This window comes from Leiobunum rupestre, chromosome 4 (assembly GCF_980474605.1).
Source record: "Leiobunum rupestre chromosome 4, qqLeiRupe1.1.hap1, whole genome shotgun sequence".
NCBI classification, from domain to species: domain Eukaryota; kingdom Metazoa; phylum Arthropoda; class Arachnida; order Opiliones; family Sclerosomatidae; genus Leiobunum; species Leiobunum rupestre.
Window position 1 is genome coordinate 29069172 of NC_143387.1, and position 19326 is coordinate 29088497.

The 19326-nt window shown below is 36.7% G+C and overlaps 15 non-coding genes across 15 annotated transcripts; all 15 read right to left on the minus strand.

The window, feature by feature from the left end:
* Positions 1 to 250: 250 nt before the first annotated feature.
* TRNAT-GGU (transfer RNA threonine (anticodon GGU)) lies at positions 251 to 323 on the minus strand. The gene has a single exon. It is a non-coding gene; the product is annotated as a tRNA-Thr (tRNA).
* Positions 324 to 589: 266 nt separating this feature from the next.
* Positions 590 to 662, minus strand: TRNAT-GGU (transfer RNA threonine (anticodon GGU)). The gene has a single exon. It is a non-coding gene; the product is annotated as a tRNA-Thr (tRNA).
* A 266-nt stretch (positions 663 to 928) lies between these two features.
* On the minus strand, positions 929 to 1001 carry TRNAT-GGU (transfer RNA threonine (anticodon GGU)). The gene has a single exon. It is a non-coding gene; the product is annotated as a tRNA-Thr (tRNA).
* A 2606-nt stretch (positions 1002 to 3607) lies between these two features.
* Positions 3608 to 3680, minus strand: TRNAT-GGU (transfer RNA threonine (anticodon GGU)). Its single transcript has one exon. It is a non-coding gene; the product is annotated as a tRNA-Thr (tRNA).
* Positions 3681 to 3946: 266 nt separating this feature from the next.
* TRNAT-GGU (transfer RNA threonine (anticodon GGU)) lies at positions 3947 to 4019 on the minus strand. Its single transcript has one exon. It is a non-coding gene; the product is annotated as a tRNA-Thr (tRNA).
* A 266-nt stretch (positions 4020 to 4285) lies between these two features.
* TRNAT-GGU (transfer RNA threonine (anticodon GGU)) lies at positions 4286 to 4358 on the minus strand. The gene has a single exon. It is a non-coding gene; the product is annotated as a tRNA-Thr (tRNA).
* Positions 4359 to 4624: 266 nt separating this feature from the next.
* On the minus strand, positions 4625 to 4697 carry TRNAT-GGU (transfer RNA threonine (anticodon GGU)). Its single transcript has one exon. It is a non-coding gene; the product is annotated as a tRNA-Thr (tRNA).
* Positions 4698 to 4963: 266 nt separating this feature from the next.
* Positions 4964 to 5036, minus strand: TRNAT-GGU (transfer RNA threonine (anticodon GGU)). The gene has a single exon. It is a non-coding gene; the product is annotated as a tRNA-Thr (tRNA).
* A 266-nt stretch (positions 5037 to 5302) lies between these two features.
* TRNAT-GGU (transfer RNA threonine (anticodon GGU)) lies at positions 5303 to 5375 on the minus strand. The gene has a single exon. It is a non-coding gene; the product is annotated as a tRNA-Thr (tRNA).
* Positions 5376 to 5641: 266 nt separating this feature from the next.
* TRNAT-GGU (transfer RNA threonine (anticodon GGU)) lies at positions 5642 to 5714 on the minus strand. Its single transcript has one exon. It is a non-coding gene; the product is annotated as a tRNA-Thr (tRNA).
* Positions 5715 to 5980: 266 nt separating this feature from the next.
* Positions 5981 to 6053, minus strand: TRNAT-GGU (transfer RNA threonine (anticodon GGU)). Its single transcript has one exon. It is a non-coding gene; the product is annotated as a tRNA-Thr (tRNA).
* Positions 6054 to 6319: 266 nt separating this feature from the next.
* Positions 6320 to 6392, minus strand: TRNAT-GGU (transfer RNA threonine (anticodon GGU)). Its single transcript has one exon. It is a non-coding gene; the product is annotated as a tRNA-Thr (tRNA).
* Positions 6393 to 6658: 266 nt separating this feature from the next.
* TRNAT-GGU (transfer RNA threonine (anticodon GGU)) lies at positions 6659 to 6731 on the minus strand. The gene has a single exon. It is a non-coding gene; the product is annotated as a tRNA-Thr (tRNA).
* Positions 6732 to 7675: 944 nt separating this feature from the next.
* TRNAT-GGU (transfer RNA threonine (anticodon GGU)) lies at positions 7676 to 7748 on the minus strand. Its single transcript has one exon. It is a non-coding gene; the product is annotated as a tRNA-Thr (tRNA).
* Positions 7749 to 8014: 266 nt separating this feature from the next.
* Positions 8015 to 8087, minus strand: TRNAT-GGU (transfer RNA threonine (anticodon GGU)). Its single transcript has one exon. It is a non-coding gene; the product is annotated as a tRNA-Thr (tRNA).
* Positions 8088 to 19326: the final 11239 nt, after the last annotated feature.

Below are 19326 nucleotides of genomic sequence, written 5' to 3' on the forward strand. Positions count from 1 at the left end.
TCGGACATCCAATTTAAGAATGACTCGATCTGGTTCACATTATTGACGGGATATATTTAACCCGTTGTTGACAGTGCCGTAGCATTTAACGTCAACTAATTTATAACAGGACCTTGATAGCCTGTAGTCATAACATAGAGATAATTTTATTTTATTATTACGCAGGAATTTATATAATTCGAAGTTTCATTTAAATCAAGGAATACTTCTGCGTATTGTTCCATACCAGAGTGACTGAGAAAAATCATATCACCTCGGGTAGGAATCGAACCTACGACCTTTGGGTTACCGTCCCAACGCCACTACCATTGGACTACCGAGGCCACGAATAATCAGGCCTCGGACATCCAATTTAAGAATGACTCGATCTGGTTCACATTATTGACGGGATATATTTAACCCGTTGTTGACGGTGCCGTAGCATTTAACGTCAACTAATTTATAACAGGACCTTGATAGCCTGTAGTCATAACATAGAGATAATTTTATTTTATTATTACGCAGGAATTTATATAATTCGAAGTTTCATTTAAATCAAGGAATACTTCTGCGTATTGTTCCATACCAGAGTGACTGAGAAAAATCATATCACCTCGGGTAGGAATCGAACCTACGACCTTTGGGTTACCGTCCCAACGCCACTACCATTGGACTACCGAGGCCACGAATAATCAGGCCTCGGACATCCAATTTAAGAATGACTCGATCTGGTTCACATTATTGACGGGATATATTTAACCCGTTGTTGACGGTGCCGTAGCATTTAACGTCAACTAATTTATAACAGGACCTTGATAGCCTGTAGTCATAACATAGAGATAATTTTATTTTATTATTACGCAGGAATTTATATAATTCGAAGTTTCATTTAAATCAAGGAATACTTCTGCGTATTGTTCCATACCAGAGTGACTGAGAAAAATCATATCACCTCGGGTAGGAATCGAACCTACGACCTTTGGGTTACCGTCCCAACGCCACTACCATTGGACTACCGAGGCCACGAATAATCAGGCCTCCGACATCCAATTTAAGAATGACTCGATCTGGTTCACATTATTGACGGGATATATTTAACCCGATGTTGACGGTGCCGTAGCATTTAACGTCAACTAATTTATAACAGGACCTTGATAGCCTGTAGTCAGAGATGGGCAAAAAATCATTTGGCGAATAACGAATAAATTTTTTCTTGTCAGTTGTTATTTATAAATAACGTTACAATTAATTTATTTAGAGAAAAATATTTTAAATAAATGTAGGAAAATATTTTTTAATAAAATAAGTTTATAAATAAAAAGGTCAAAATATCTGTTTTATTAAATCATTTGAAATAAATGTATTTTGCAAATAAAGAAGACTGAAATATTTTGTCATCAGATATTTCGGGTTGGCGTAGTTTACAAATAGATCGTCAAAAATAGCTTCCGTTTATTTTTTATTTTGTAGATAACGAATTATTTTTATTTGACAGGGCTAGACTCAAGGAAAATAACTGAATATATGGCCAATTTGTAAGAAAATGCAATACAAATTCCAAAGACTTAAAGTTAATTCTGGTGTCAGAGACGAAATACAATTGTCGACACCATTTTTATTTTAACAAAGAGTATCAATATTACCCAGCAATGGTGGTCACTATTTAATGGCACAGCGAAGGTACAGCAGACCGGTCGGAGGGGAGGCAGCGACATGTGAGCGAGGCCCCTTCTCACAACACACATGTTTTGCGAAGGAATAAATGAGAGGCCCGAATAAGTGCCGCAAAGTACGGGAACCCCAAAAAGTGCCGGACCTCAATAAGTGCCGCTAAGTAAGGGGACCCCTAAAAGTTCCCTTAGGTGTGGGGACCACAAAACGTGTCGCTAAGTGCGAGGCCCTAGACGCTCGCCTCGCTCGCCTGTTCTAGCGCCGGCCCTATAGCTACGCCACTGTAGCTATTAATTAATTATTTAATTAATTCTACTAATTTTTACTTGAAAGCATCATTTGCCTTTACTATATACACAAACCTTACGAAGATACGTGAATTTGGTTTTCACGCGATAATATGACATTCCAAGATTGAAATTCGTAGATCACGAGAAAAGGATTGTAGCAGTGGCGGAATAAGGGGGAGGACTGACCGCCCCGGGTGCCAGGGTAGCTAGGGGTATCATTTACCCAAGGCAAAAAGTACGGAAGGGCAGTAAATTAATAAAAACATTAATCTAATACCACCGACCCCATAATTTCCGTAGCATCGTTAAAACAGTGGCGTAACTAAGGACCTGCAGACCCCGCGAACGCGGGGGGGGGGGCGGGTTTCATTTTCACAAACTAGGGGGCCCTTTCGTTTTAAGTATTTTTACAAGAAAAACTTGTAAAAATGGAGAAAAATGGGTTACGGGACGAACAAAAGACAGGCTTTAACTAATACTGAAATTCAATCTCACTCAATATCCTACGGTAGAAATCGTAAAAAAAATATCTAAAGGTAGCTTTTGAATATAATATTTTAATTTTCAAATTTTAATAAATGAAATTCGCGGTTTTTAATTTAAATAGATATATTATATATTGCATTCCATTTACTACGACACTACTAATACTTTATAACAAATACATTTTTTTTATAAAGGGGCCTTTTGATATCCTGCGGGGGGCTCGAAATTTTTCATTACGCCACTGCCTCCAAAGCTTCTAACTGGAGGTGCTTTGTCGGTGGCATTAGCGTTAAAAGTTGCCATTATCAGGAAGTCAAATATCCCGCAACAGTTTACTCCTTATAGTGCGATAAGCATTTTTTTTAACCTTGCGTTTACTCGATTAACTAAAATCCTTATTCGTTATTTAAATTAAAGAAAATATTTCCATTTTTTATTTCGCGAAATAAATGACTGAAAATATTTCGTAAAAAAACAATTTAACAAATGAATGTTCATGAAATATTCGTAAAATATTATTTTCCAGATAATAATCGAAAATATTATGTTTTAAATTATTTATCAAATAAGACCACGGCAAAATATTTGTTTAATTGCCAAATAACTATACCTAAAATATTTAGCCCTGTCAATCGACGAATAAATATGATCAGATATTTTGTTATTTAGTAATTTATTCGTTATTCGCCAAATGATTTTTTGCCCATCTCTGCCTGTAGTCATAACATAGAGATAATTTTATTTTATTATTACGCAGGAATTTATATAATTCGAAGTTTCATTTAAATCAAGGAATACTTCTGCGTATTGTTCCATACCAGAGTGACTGAGAAAAATCATATCAACTCGGGTAGGAATCGAACCTACGACCTTTGGGTTACCGTCCCAACGCCACTACCATTGGACTACCGAGGCCACGAATAATCAGGCCTCGGACATCCAATTTAAGAATGACTCGATCTGGTTCACATTATTGACGGGATATATTTAACCCGTTGTTGACGGTGCCGTAGCATTTAACGTCAACTAATTTATAACAGGACCTTGATAGCCTGTAGTCATAACATAGAGATAATTTTATTTTATTATTACGCAGGAATTTATATAATTCGAAGTTTCATTTAAATCAAGGAATACTTCTGCGTATTGTTCCATACCAGAGTGACTGAGAAAAATCATATCACCTCGGGTAGGAATCGAACCTACGACCTTTCGGTTACCGTCCCAACGCCACTACCATTGGACTACCGAGGCCACGAATAATCAGGCCTCGGACATCCAATTTAAGAATGACTCGATCTGGTTCACATTATTGACGGGATATATTTAACCCGTTGTTGACGGTGCCATAGCATTTAACGTCAACTAATTTATAACAGGACCTTGATAGCCTGTAGTCATAACATAGAGATAATTTTATTTTATTATTACGCAGGAATTTATATAATTCGAAGTTTCATTTAAATCAAGGAATACTTCTGCGTATTGTTCCATACCAGAGTGACTGAGAAAAATCATATCACCTCGGGTAGGAATCGAACCTACGACCTTTGGGTTACCGTCCCAACGCCACTACCATTGGACTACCGAGGCCACGAATAATCAGGCCTCGGACATCCAATTTAAGAATGACTCGATGTGGTTCACATTATTGACGGGATATATTTAACCCGTTGTTGACGGTGCCGTAGCATTTAACGTCAACTAATTTATAACAGGACCTTGATAGCCTGTAGTCATAACATAGAGATAATTTTATTTTATTATTACGCAGGAATTTATATAATTCGAAGTTTCATTTAAATCAAGGAATACTTCTGCGTATTGTTCCATACCAGAGTGACTGAGAAAAATCATATCACCTCGGGTAGGAATCGAACCTACGACCTTTGGGTTACCGTCCCAACGCCACTACCATTGGACTACCGAGGCCACGAATAATCAGGCCTCGGACATCCAATTTAAGAATGACTCGATCTGGTTCACATTATTGACGGGATATATTTAACCCGTTGTTGACGGTGCCGTAGCATTTAACGTCAACTAATTTATAACAGGACCTTGATAGCCTGTAGTCATAACATAGAGATAATTTTATTTTATTATTACGCAGGAATTTATATAATTCGAAGTTTCATTTAAATCAAGGAATACTTCTGCGTATTGTTCCATACCAGAGTGACTGAGAAAAATCATATCACCTCGGGTAGGAATCGAACCTACGACCTTTGGGTTACCGTCCCAACGCCACTACCATTGGACTACCGAGGCCACGAATAATCAGGCCTCGGACATCCAATTTAAGAATGACTCGATCTGGTTCACATTATTGACGGGATATATTTAACCCGTTGTTGACGGTGCCGTAGCATTTAACGTCAACTAATTTATAACAGGACCTTGATAGCCTGTAGTCATAACATAGAGATAATTTTATTTTATTATTACGCAGGAATTTATATAATTCGAAGTTTCATTTAAATCAAGGAATACTTCTGCGTATTGTTCCATACCAGAGTGACTGAGAAAAATCATATCACCTCGGGTAGGAATCGAACCTACGACCTTTGGGTTACCGTCCCAACGCCACTACCATTGGACTACCGAGGCCACGAATAATCAGGCCTCGGACATCCAATTTAAGAATGACTCGATGTGGTTCACATTATTGACGGGATATATTTAACCCGTTGTTGACGGTGCCGTAGCATTTAACGTCAACTAATTTATAACAGGACCTTGATAGCCTGTAGTCATAACATAGAGATAATTTTATTTTATTATTACGCAGGAATTTATATAATTCGAAGTTTCATTTAAATCAAGGAATACTTCTGCGTATTGTTCCATACCAGAGTGACTGAGAAAAATCATATCACCTCGGGTAGGAATCGAACCTACGACCTTTGGGTTACCGTCCCAACGCCACTACCATTGGACTACCGAGGCCACGAATAATCAGGCCTCGGACATCCAATTTAAGAATGACTCGATCTGGTTCACATTATTGACGGGATATATTTAACCCGTTGTTGACGGTGCCGTAGCATTTAACGTCAACTAATTTATAACAGGACCTTGATAGCCTGTAGTCATAACATAGAGATAATTTTATTTTATTATTACGCAGGAATTTATATAATTCGAAGTTTCATTTAAATCAAGGAATACTTCTGCGTATTGTTCCATACCAGAGTGACTGAGAAAAATCATATCACCTCGGGTAGGAATCGAACCTACGACCTTTGGGTTACCGTCCCAACGCCACTACCATTGGACTACCGAGGCCACGAATAATCAGGCCTCGGACATCCAATTTAAGAATGACTCGATCTGGTTCACATTATTGACGGGATATATTTAACCCGTTGTTGACGGTGCCGTAGCATTTAACGTCAACTAATTTATAACAGGACCTTGATAGCCTGTAGTCATAACATAGAGATAATTTTATTTTATTATTACGCAGGAATTTATATAATTCGAAGTTTCATTTAAATCAAGGAATACTTCTGCGTATTGTTCCATACCAGAGTGACTGAGAAAAATCATATCACCTCGGGTAGGAATCGAACCTACGACCTTTGGGTTACCGTCCCAACGCCACTACCATTGGACTACCGAGGCCACGAATAATCAGGCCTCGGACATCCAATTTAAGAATGACTCGATGTGGTTCACATTATTGACGGGATATATTTAACCCGTTGTTGACGGTGCCGTAGCATTTAACGTCAACTAATTTATAACAGGACCTTGATAGCCTGTAGTCATAACATAGAGATAATTTTATTTTATTATTACGCAGGAATTTATATAATTCGAAGTTTCATTTAAATCAAGGAATACTTCTGCGTATTGTTCCATACCAGAGTGACTGAGAAAAATCATATCACCTCGGGTAGGAATCGAACCTACGACCTTTGGGTTACCGTCCCAACGCCACTACCATTGGACTACCGAGGCCACGAATAATCAGGCCTCGTACATCCAATTTAAGAATGACTCGATCTGGTTCACATTATTGACGGGATATATTTAACCCGTTGTTGACGGTGCCGTAGCATTTAACGTCAACTAATTTATAACAGGACCTTGATAGCCTGTAGTCATAACATAGAGATAATTTTATTTTATTATTACGCAGGAATTTATATAATTCGAAGTTTCATTTAAATCAAGGAATACTTCTGCGTATTGTTCCATACCAGAGTGACTGAGAAAAATCATATCACCTCGGGTAGGAATCGAACCTACGACCTTTGGGTTACCGTCCCAACGCCACTACCATTGGACTACCGAGGCCACGAATAATCAGGCCTCGGACATCCAATTTAAGAATGACTCGATCTGGTTCACATTATTTACGGGATATATTTAACCCGTTGTTGACGGTGCCGTAGCATTTAACGTCAACTAATTTATAACAGGACCTTGATAGCCTGTAGTCATAACATAGAGATAATTTTATTTTATTATTACGCAGGAATTTATATAATTCGAAGTTTCATTTAAATCAAGGAATACTTCTGCGTATTGTTCCATACCAGAGTGACTGAGAAAAATCATATCACCTCGGGTAGGAATCGAACCTACGACCTTTGGGTTACCGTCCCAACGCCACTACCATTGCACTACCGAGGCCACGAATAATCAGGCCTCGGACATCCAATTTAAGAATGACTCGATCTGGTTCACATTATAGACGGGATATATTTAACCCGTTGTTGACGGTGCCGTAGCATTTAACGTCAACTAATTTATAACAGGACCTTGATAGCCTGTAGTCATAACATAGAGATAATTTTATTTTATTATTACGCTGGAATTTATATAATTCGAAGTTTCATTTAAATCAAGGAATACTTCTGCGTATTGTTCCATACCAGAGTGACTGAGAAAAATCATATCACCTCGGGTAGGAATCGAACCTACGACCTTTGGGTTACCGTCCCAACGCCACTACCATTGCACTACCGAGGCCACGAATAATCAGGCCTCGGACATCCAATTTAAGAATGACTCGATCTGGTTCACATTATAGACGGGATATATTTAACCCGTTGTTGACGGTGCCGTAGCATTTAACGTCAACTAATTTATAACAGGACCTTGATAGCCTGTAGTCATAACATAGAGATAATTTTATTTTATTATTACGCAGGAATTTATATAATTCGAAGTTTCATTTAAATCAAGGAATACTTCTGCGTATTGTTCCATACCAGAGTGACTGAGAAAAATCATATCACCTCGGGTAGGAATCGAACCTACGACCTTTGGGTTACCGTCCCAACGCCACTACCATTGGACTACCGAGGCCACGAATAATCAGGCCTCGGACATCCAATTTAAGAATGACTCGATCTGGTTCACATTATTGACGGGATATATTTAACCCGTTGTTGACGGTGCCATAGCATTTAACGTCAACTAATTTATAACAGGACCTTGATAGCCTGTAGTCATAACATAGAGATAATTTTATTTTATTATTACGCAGGAATTTATATAATTCGAAGTTTCATTTAAATCAAGGAATACTTCTGCGTATTGTTCCATACCAGAGTGACTGAGAAAAATCATATCACCTCGGGTAGGAATCGAACCTACGACCTTTGGGTTACCGTCCCAACGCCACTACCATTGGACTACCGAGGCCACGAATAATCAGGCCTCGGACATCCAATTTAAGAATGACTCGATCTGGTTCACATTATTGACGGGATATATTTAACCCGTTGTTGACGGTGCCGTAGCATTTAACGTCAACTAATTTATAACAGGACCTTGATAGCCTGTAGTCATAACATAGAGATAATTTTATTTTATTATTACGCAGGAATTTATATAATTCGAAGTTTCATTTAAATCAAGGAATACTTCTGCGTATTGTTCCATACCAGAGTGACTGAGAAAAATCATATCACCTCGGGTAGGAATCGAACCTACGACCTTTGGGTTACCGTCCCAACGCCACTACCATTGCACTACCGAGGCCACGAATAATCAGGCCTCGGACATCCAATTTAAGAATGACTCGATCTGGTTCACATTATAGACGGGATATATTTAACCCGTTGTTGACGGTGCCGTAGCATTTAACGTCAACTAATTTATAACAGGACCTTGATAGCCTGTAGTCATAACATAGAGATAATTTTATTTTATTATTACGCAGGAATTTATATAATTCGAAGTTTCATTTAAATCAAGGAATACTTCTGCGTATTGTTCCATACCAGAGTGACTGAGAAAAATCATATCACCTCGGGTAGGAATCGAACCTACGACCTTTGGGTTACCGTCCCAACGCCACTACCATTGGATGTCCGAGGCCTGATTATTCGTGGCCTCGGTAGTCCTACCCGAGGTGATATGATTTTTCTCAGTCACTCTGGTATGGAACAATACGCAGAAGTATTCCTTGATTTAAATGAAACTTCGAATTATATAAATTCCTGCGTAATAATAAAATAAAATTATCTCCACGTCAACTTATATTTCAGGGTTTAAATCTAACTAGGTATTTTGAAACCTAGATCTTCATTATCTACAGTGTATTCGAGGGCGAAGATATATTTTTGAGTTTACAATTTTTTTAGCTGATTTTTGTTTTAAATTTATTTGGAAAAAAAAACAGTTCAAGTTTTCATCTCGCCAACTCTGGAGTAAGGTTGGGAGATAAAGGGGTTTTCCTCCGAATTCATCGGTTTCCCTTTTCCATAAAAACATGTTAAGGTTAACGGCCATAGTTAGTGCAGGGAGCTGTTGGCTCGCGTGGCACGAAGGGCTTGCCACCACCCTCCAACGCATTGTAACCCGGCTACCTGAATTACAGGCATTAAAAGTTGCTAGCAGACTTGAGCCAAAGGTGGTTTCATTGGATATTAGCCTAGCTGATAATTATTGTTTTATAATTGTTCAAATATAGGAGCAACCAATTAAAAAACAAATGCGCGCAATTATTAAGTTAAAAGAAGTTTTATATTTTTTATCATTTTCAATTTTTTATATGTGAACCCAGTTTCCAATACTAATGAGGTTGTTAGAAAAAGTTTTTACCAATAAATGTGTAGCTTCAAGACAAAATGCTTGGTTTAAAAAAATTTCACGATGAAATAATTTGACCAATTCTTGAGTTAAATCATTCTTCCTGTTAAAATTTATTATACACGTGTACAAAATTGAAAATTGTAAACAATTTGATCATTTTGAAATAATTATACATGAAATAGAACGAATTTAGAAACGCTAAAGAAGAATTTTCGAAATCATAGTAATAAGTAGTAGTATACTAAAATTGTAATTCATATATTAATAGCTTCATTTGAAAAAAATTGTCGTTGGAAATCGCTATTGAATATGCAAATGTGGACGGGAAAATATACGCTTCCTTTTCCAATGTTGGCGTGAATTGTTATTTTTGATGCATAATTCATTGATATATAAGTATATATAGATATAGCCGGTGCTCCACGACCAAATACCAATCAATATTTTTATAACCCGTTTCCTGTCTACAATCGTAGCCCCCTTTCACGCCCCTACCCTCTTGTTACTCATCTTATTAGCGCGTAAGGTCCCGAAAATAATGCCGTTAAACCGAAACTAAATTAAACCGAAAAGATTTGAAATTCGAGTTTTTTTACCATGTTATAAAAAGGCAAATTGATTATCTATTTTTATTTTGTTCCCCTATTTTCCGATTCGTACTTCTATTATTATTATTCTATTATTTCTATTGAAATAATCAAGATTTCTTGAAAACATCTGCCGTTAGTCTTTGATCTCTTCCTTCCGACGAAAGATTTTTTCCACAGTTTGTGAAGGAAGCATTTCTTTGCCTCTCTTAGATTTGTCACTCGATGTCAAGCTACTGTACGTCACGGTCCACCTCATTAAAAAAAACTTGTTAGCGACGCTTTCGGTGCTCCCGAGTTTTTACCCCAACCCTCTCTACCCCCCCCCCCCCCCCCGGTCTCGGAGTTCAAAGAATAAGCGTTATCGTAAAAATAGAAATTTCCTTCTAACTTGCACTCGGTTCCAACTACTAGTTTCCATCGTTCTTTTTAAATACATACCTTAACACTGGAGCAAGGATAATTCTACGTATGGAAAAGTATGAAAATACCAAATTTATTGTAGTAAAAATAAACAAAAAAACTTGGAATTTGAATGTTTAACTGCGTCGATTTGGTAAAATGGGTTAGGAATCGCTGCGATTCATCTTATGACGTCATAAAATGAAAAACACACATTTCGCCCCTGTGACTGCTTCGAGATTTGAAGATTAGGGTCATTATTTAAATCTACGACCATTGTTTTATAATAATAATTTATGTATATTATAATGGATATCACGAAATTTAAAGGGATATTTGGAGACTTCTACGCCGTTAAAACGCACTTTCTTAAAGGGGAACGGCCAAGCTTTAACCAGTTAGATAGCCCTATAGCCCATTAAAAACTAAAATTTATGGCGAAAACCGCATCAAAAAATATTGAGTGGTTAATTTTTAATAAAATAAAGAAATTTCGGGAAATCGAAAAGCGCGCGTCCGCCGCGACACCTGGTGAGAAACCGGTGAGACACTCCCGGCTCGATTAAAATTGAAAAAAAAAAGCTCGCGCTGCTGTAGATGCGAAAGATTTTAGTTTTTATTTTTTAATTTGCACGCGCGGCGCTTTCCAGTTATAAGAGACGGATGCACACATAGCCTTCGCACGCGAAATTTCGCTGGCAAATCGCGTCGCGTCGCGTGACTTAAATAGAATCAAAGTCATGGCGCATGGGCGCGTGCGCAAAAATTCGCAGGCGAAATCGCTTGCGAACCGTATGTGTGTTTGGGCCTTTAGAATAAATTGAGCGATTTCAAAAGTTACGCTAGTTCGCAAATCGCTCATACGGGGTTAGGGGCGCTGGCGGCAGCCCCTAAGATGGCGGCGAAAATTCAAACCCAAACACCTGGCGTTATTTTCCGTTTCAACTTTTTGGGCTAAAAGCTATTTTTTCAAGACAAAAAAGGTACGTGTTAGTATATTGAACGTCTTGTTAATGTTTTGATACGGAAATAAGGCCATATTTCGAAAAGCTTGGCTGTTCCCCTTTAAGGAGAGAAGGCCAAGGGGATAACCACTTCCTTAAATTCTGTACACTGATTACAGCGAATAAAGCCTTTGTTAGTGCTAAATCTGTAATCGATTACGTAATTACTTTAGTACAGTCAAAGCTACAGGATTGTACAAGGATTATGATCAGCCCCTCGGAGAATGGCTGAAACCATACGCTTGATTAGTGTTGGGAGCTGTTGGTTCGCGTGGCATGCAGGGCTTGCTACCACCCTCCTACGCATTGTAACCCGATCACCTGAATTAATGGCTTCAAAAGTCGCTTGATGACTTATGCCTAAGGTGGTGCCTTGGGTATTCGCCTAGCTGATAACAAGCTGACATTGGTTTAACATATGATTAAATTGATTTGGAAAATAATAGAACGCGTAACATTTGTATTTTATTTATTGAATTTTGAAATTTTTAACGTAACCAGTCTTATCATCTAGAAATTCTGGGCGTTGCGACCTTGCTCTATCTTTGGTTAGGTTCAGTAATTGGTGTCTACAACATTTTATTTATTGCTAACTCCATCAGCTCAAGCAAATATTTTGGCCCTTAATAGTTTCCAAGGGCGTAGGAACGATTGAGAAGTTGGAATGGACAAGGCAACTCAAACCCTAAGGTCCCAGGAGAGGAGCCCCAACGTTTTGGAAACCGTTTTCTTAAAGGCGAACTACATAGTTATTCGGTTTACTTTGTCTTTTACTGGTAGTTGGCTGCTTGCATAGCACATGCGTCTTGCAGCGAGCCAGCTTCCAGTGAAAGACAGAGTAAACCGAATAACTATGTAGTCGACCTTTAACAAAAAACTGCCAAGGCTGAATATCTTTTGCCTTAAGAAATTATTTAAATGAACATAAGGTGATTATCACAAATTTAACTTGGAAATTTTTAAGCATCAAATTACTGAAAACGTTCATTTTTCTCGTATGGTTCTTAACCATTATAGTTTTTTTATTAAGCCTTTAAAACCTTCAACTAATTTTAATATTAAAATTTGGATGGGACACACGCATTAGTGACCCATCCCAGTAATATATTTGACAGGGGCATTGCTCCTTTACGCCCTCTGGTAGTGTCAGCTATAAACTACATACATGGTAAGTTATATTCGGAAGCTTCTGACTCAATTTCCTAATTTTATTTCGCGCGAAGATAAAACTCGCGCTTTGATATTTCTGACCAAAGACGGTCCCCGTTCCATTCGGACTTCCTTTTCATCCGATCCAAAAGATCAAAGGAGTTGAGGTCGAGTGCGTCTTAGAGTCAATAGACGCAAACTTCTTTAAAAGGTTGCGCGCGTTTCCGTCGACTTCGGAGCGCATGTCTTATCTTGGAAGCGGGACCTGTAGATACTCGAAAGGTGTTGCAATTGCTCATTAGAAGAGCGAAGCAGCCATCTAACAAGGGCTTTTCTTTTTTGCCTCTCTCTGGCCTCTCATTACTCGCCAGGCTGCAATCTCTTTCCTTCACTTTCGTCTCGTTGAAATTCGGCGCATCTCGAGAAATTCCGACGAATACAATAAGAAAAAATCCTTTCCGGAAAAGATATAGATCAAGCATCGATTGGCCGCAAAATTTTTTTCCAACTCTCCTCTCTTGTCAATGATTTCCCAAAAACCGCGGAATGCCCCGAGGTGCCTCTTGAACCACGTCGTTGTATACTGGCGCCCTTTCAACAACCTATAGGCCGGGTTTCTTTACCGCTACTGCTTTCTAGCATTAGTCACGTAATTATTACTATACAAATATCGTTTTTGGCTAGTGTTGCTAATTTTCCGGAAAAATAAAATGCGTAAAAATTTTCAAAACTTTTTCCGCAAATCGGAAAAATTAAAAATTGAAACATAAATTACTTTTTAAGGGTTTTTAACTTTTTATCGATATAAAATGTCTAATATCAGTAAACCTACTACAAACATTAATAGTGCTACATTGTTAATCAGTTTAAACTAGTCTGGAGGTTTAGTAACCAGCTAGGCTAATAAAATGCCGCTTTATTTAAATTTGTAAATAATATATTAGACAAATCATTGAATTAAAACTTTTTAAATTGTTTTCGGAAAAATACGGAATATTTTAAGGAAAAAAGGCCTCGGTCATTTTCCGCGGAAAATTTTCCGACTTACAACACTATATTTGGCGTTTTATTTCTACTATAAAAAATATCGGTAATATCACAAGCAATTTAACACGTATTTTAGTAGATAATGATTTGCCTTTATAACCTGTAATTTTATTCGCTTGAAACATGTACCGTCTCAGGATCCCGATCAAGGGCGTATTTAAGGGGGTTGGTGGTTCAACCATACCCCATCAAAGAGGATGCATAGGTGATTTATAAATATGAATTAAGTACAATTTATACATTTAGCATACGACGAAATACCATGATTTGGGGTATGTGATAAAATTGATCCCATTTAAATCGGCCTCGGGCTTGCGAAGATATTATAGACTTCAGGTAATAGTAAGCCTTCGATTAGCACTAGCTTCCTAAACTGTTTACAAGCGAGCGCTTGAAAATTAACCACGATCTGGTCATGTGTAAATGTTTTTCACGTCACTAGCTATATATTCATTGAAAATAGAGTGCACGCGCTGGAGTAGATAAAGAACTTGGAATTTGAAGTTCACGTGCCGATAAAGTACTAAAAAGCTTAAGCTCGTGACGCGGAGAAAAACATTTGATACTTTTAATAGTTGATTTTATAAAATAAAAATTGGTCTTGCCCAACTTGTTAAAATGTTGCTCTTACGTCACGAGACACGGCTTTATTAGTATATTCTTTGCACGAGCGATTTGCACGCGCGCTATAGAAAAACCTATATTCATCTGGCGACTGTAGCGCGCTCGTAGACTTGTAAAAGTTAGAGATTGTGACGTAAGAGCCACATTAAAACAAGTAGGCCACATTACTTTATAAAAAGAACTATTTTTATATTGTTTTATTTTCTGGATAAATTAAAAAAAAATCATTGGGGAAAAATTCCGAGCTCAGCTGGTCCAATCAGTAGCTTTTAAATTAAATTAAAATGGTGGCTCTTCGATTTGTGCCCTTAAACCGTACGTTACTTAAATCCGCTCCTTTTCTTAACGATAGATGGCGTAAGACGCATTCAGAAAAAAAATCAACGAAATTATTAGCGCTGTAATTGTTTTAAATTTCACCTTCTCCATCTCGGAATGCGATAGGTGAGGAGTAGCGCTGGCTGTGTCTAAAACCTACCTTACCCAAGCAACACTTAGTGTGTTTTGAGTTTTTTTTAAATAATTTTTTATTAGTTTTTTTAGGAATATTGGATTGTTTTCGGCTATTGGTTGACGCTGAATGAAGACATTTTAATACTTGTACGTTTTATTCGGCTTAGATTTACCCAAAAATACACCAAAATCGTGTACAGAAGATGATCGCCGAAAACCTAATCCCGCGGCCTCATAGGCTACTTTAACTAATTTTTGATAAGATCAGGAATACTCCAGATTTGAATGAATTAGAGGTTAATAATGTAATAAATTTATCGGACCGGAACTTATCAAATGGTTAATTGACGTTATTATCAAAATGGTTGTCTTTTGGAATATGTGTCCAGAAAGTTGATTTATTGTATATATGTGCGCAGACTGAGGATAAGCTGAGTAAACTAGAATTAACTGATAAAGTAAAACAGGACATAAGAGATAATAAAATTAAAATGACACAACTGATACTTCATGGCTTTAAAACATTATTTTAATGTTATAAACGTTAAAATTAAAATAATGTTTTAAAGCCATGAAGTATCAGTTGTGTCATTTTAATTTTATTATCAATTTTTAACCATGGATACAAAATTCAATTTATAGGACATAAGAGGTTTAATTAAAAATAATTATTCTAAAAAATCAGTGGTTTCGAATTTGACTAAAGGTGAAAAAACAGCGTTTAATATTCTAAAAATAGATAAGACGATTAAGATTGTTCAAGCGGACAAAGGTCGAAAGATAGAGGTAATGTATGCCAAAGACTATATAGATAAAATTATTAAAATGATCCTGACGGATGATTATAAACAATTTAAAAATAATCCTACGGAAAAAAATGATAAAAAGGTTCATAATATTATAAATGAAGCTATAGAAAAAGGTGAAATTGATAGGGGAAAAAAATTCACGTTATTCCCACCGGCGATTAAAGTTCCTCACATTTATGGATTGGTGAAAATACATAAAAACGATAATCCAATTAGATTAATAGTATCGTCAATTAACAATCCGACATATACAGTAGCAAAACATATTGTTAAATTAATATCACCTTTAGTCGGAAAAAATGACTATTCATTAAAAAACTTTTTGAATTTGTGACTCAATTGAAACAGCAAGATGTTGATAGTAATGATGAAATTTGTAGCCTTGATGTTATTAATTTATATGGGAGCATACCTATCAGATTGGCATTGAATATTCTGGAAAAAAAACTGAAAGCGGACAAAACATTAAATACGATAACAACATTGAGTTACGAAACGATTTTAAAATTAGTGGAGATTGGCCTAACAGAAACTTATTTTATGTTTGAGGGGAATTTTAATAGACAAGAAAAAGGTTTAGCTATGGGAAATCCGTTGTCGGCCCCAGTAGCGAATTTAGTAATGGAATTTGTGGAAAATAGTATACTAAGAAATACTAAGATTAAAAATTCAGTGAAATGGTGGAGAAGGTTTATGGATGATGTCTTTTTGATAAAAAGTAAATTTTTAGATGAAAAGGAATTATTAAAAATTGTCAATAATATAATTAAAGAAATACAATTTACGTTTGAAGGTGAAACGAATCAATCTCTACCATTCTTGGACATACTGATAGAACATAAAGCAAATGTTTTAATATGTACCTTATATCAAAATCACACCCACGCTAAAACATTTCTGAACTATAAGTCTTCCCATAATGAAAATTAAAATTGGCGCATTAAAATCCTTTAAAAACAAAATTGAAGCAATCTCTGATGATCCGATTGGTGATAAAAATAGATTAGCAAAACCATTTAAGATAAGTGGGTACCCAGAACACCTAATTAATGGAATTGTTAATGATAATTTAGTAAAAAATAGAATGGAGAAAGAAAAAATTGATTATGTAATATCCTTACCATACATAAGTGGTTTAACCGAAAAATCTAAAAGACAATTAAAACAATTCAGTGTAAACGTAGTCTCAAAAATCTCGAATACGATAAAATCAGAATGGATAAAAACAAACCTAAAATCGAAGAATTATGTAAAACGGGTGTTATTTACGAGATAAAATGTTCATGTGAAAAAAACCTATGTTGGACAAACATAAAGACAAGCGGAACATAAAAATTGTGTAAATAAACGGGATAAAAACAATGGATTAGGCATGCGTATTAATTTAAAAAAGACCATAAAATAAATTGGGACTCGACTAAAGTACTTTGTCAAGAAGCTACATGGTTTAAAAGATGTTTTAAAGAAGCTATCTTGATAAAAGATAGAGGTTTGTTAAATTTAGATGAAGGTTCGGTTAATATTAGAGGTTGGGGGGGGGGGTTTAAATTTAAAAAATAATTGTAATCGAAAAAAAAATAGAGTAAAAACAAAAAGAAAAGTTGGCAAGCCAAAATATACCTCTCCTCGGAAGAATTGTCCCTAGCGGTATTAATTTTTCGAGATGACTTTTAAAGATATATCTCCGCAATTCCGAATTATTTACTAAAAACGTAATCCCGGTTCAATCCCGCCCGGTATAAAATTTTAATTATAATTAAAATAATTGAGACGAAACAACCGAGTATAATTTATTCAGAATATTATAATAATAATAATACATTATACAAGTTTATCAGTTAAATATAATACGAAGCCAATTTTAATGAAAGAAATATCTACAGAGGGTATTTGTATTTTTCTCGCTTACGAAATACTTGCCGCATCTTTAACGCTCATTTTATTTCAAATTAAACATCTTAATCAGTCGAGAAATCGTTTAAAATAAATAACGAAGTAATGACGACCCAGTTAAAAACCAGACCAACATAAGTGTAAGCGCACGATGTATACAACTCGATAAAAATATACGACTGAAAAAACGAAATAGAATACAAATAAAACGAAAGATATTTAAAATTAAAAAACTGATCCTAATAAAACGTAAAAATACCCTCCACATCACGCACATTCGAAATACGCAGAATTAACGTTATACTATATCCAGTTTAAAATATTAGAGTATCAAAAAATAAAAATAACGAATAAAAAAATACACAATAACAACCCAATCAATCAGACTTCAGAAACAAAACTCATAGAAAAATATTATAACGCAGTCAAGCAATCAGACTTCAGAATCAAAATAATTCATAGAAAAATATTTAGAAATCAAGCAATAGAAAATATAATATCAAGAAGCGCAACACCTTACCATTCACAAGTACGATTTTTCACGTTATTATAATGAAACCGGATAAGCTTTTGGGCATGACTTATGCTCTGAAAGGTTCCTCTAAGACTGGACGATTTTGCGGGAAAAAGGAAATAAACTTAAAAAATAGTAGAACAGAAAAAACCAACAATACCAAAGATTAGACAAAAAAGAACGTAATCGGGATCAGTTAAAAAACACAACAAAAAAGCGTATCCGAAACAAGATTTCACTTTTAAAATTTCATACGTAAAAAATGTAGACTTTAAAAACCATTAATATACTCTTCCGAGAAGCTGAGTTTATAATTTTCAAAGAAGAGTAACAGGTATCGGTGGTTCTGTGGTAGACCAATCGCCTGTCACGCAGGAGGGCTCGGGTTCGAAACCTGGGCGGCGCTTTCGTTATAAATCAACAGAGAATACGCTACATTAGAATTACTTCGATGCAATAATTTAAATGGAACACGAAATTTTGTTCTATTTAGTAACAACCAAAATTTAATACTCTGTTAATTTGTAATTTTCGATTAAGCGAAATAAGTGTCGGTGGTTCTGTGGTAGAACGTCCGCCTGCCAAACCGGAGGTCTCGGGTTCAAATCCCGCCTGATGCGATCGCAAATTGATACAATTGGTGGAAAACCTGCCATTTAGACGTTGAGACGTTTATCGTAACCCTCAGCACTCGGTCCGTCCCTAAAAGTCAATAAGAAGAAGTTGGAGAGCAAAGACGCATATGCAAATTCAACACTCACAACTGCCATTACACAAACTCTACACTCACAACCGCCATAACAAACAAACTCAACAGCAACAAATTCCCATTACAACTGAGCCGAAACCGAAACGACGGCGAGCGTTAACGAAAAAACGACTAAACCGCACCCTACACAACCGCAACTTTACCCGTTAACGCTCACCGCCAGACGGTGGTTTTGCCAACCTTTAACAACGATTTCACGACTATTGGACTTTGCCCCCGGTAACGCGTTCGCGCACACACACAGACAGACAGACACACACACAGACACGATGATTGTACAACCCCTCCAAGGGGACTTTGTCCCCTCGGAGAGGTAAAAAGTGAGGTGTTAGGTTGGAGATAATATTGTATAAAGAATGTTGTAAAAATGTATATTTTGGTTAAGCGATTTTAGTATTCGTGTATTATAAGCTGAAGAAGGACTACGGCCACCGGGAGTAGTGGCTCACTCCTGAAATCCCAGGCGTCCGGGAGGCAGAGTTTGTGGATGGCTGTGTGAGGACGACCACCAATCCCCCAACGGGTGGTCGGAATACTTCCGCCACGGGTGTCCCCACCCCTGTCCTCACGTATCACCCCGTTGGCGTGGCCGT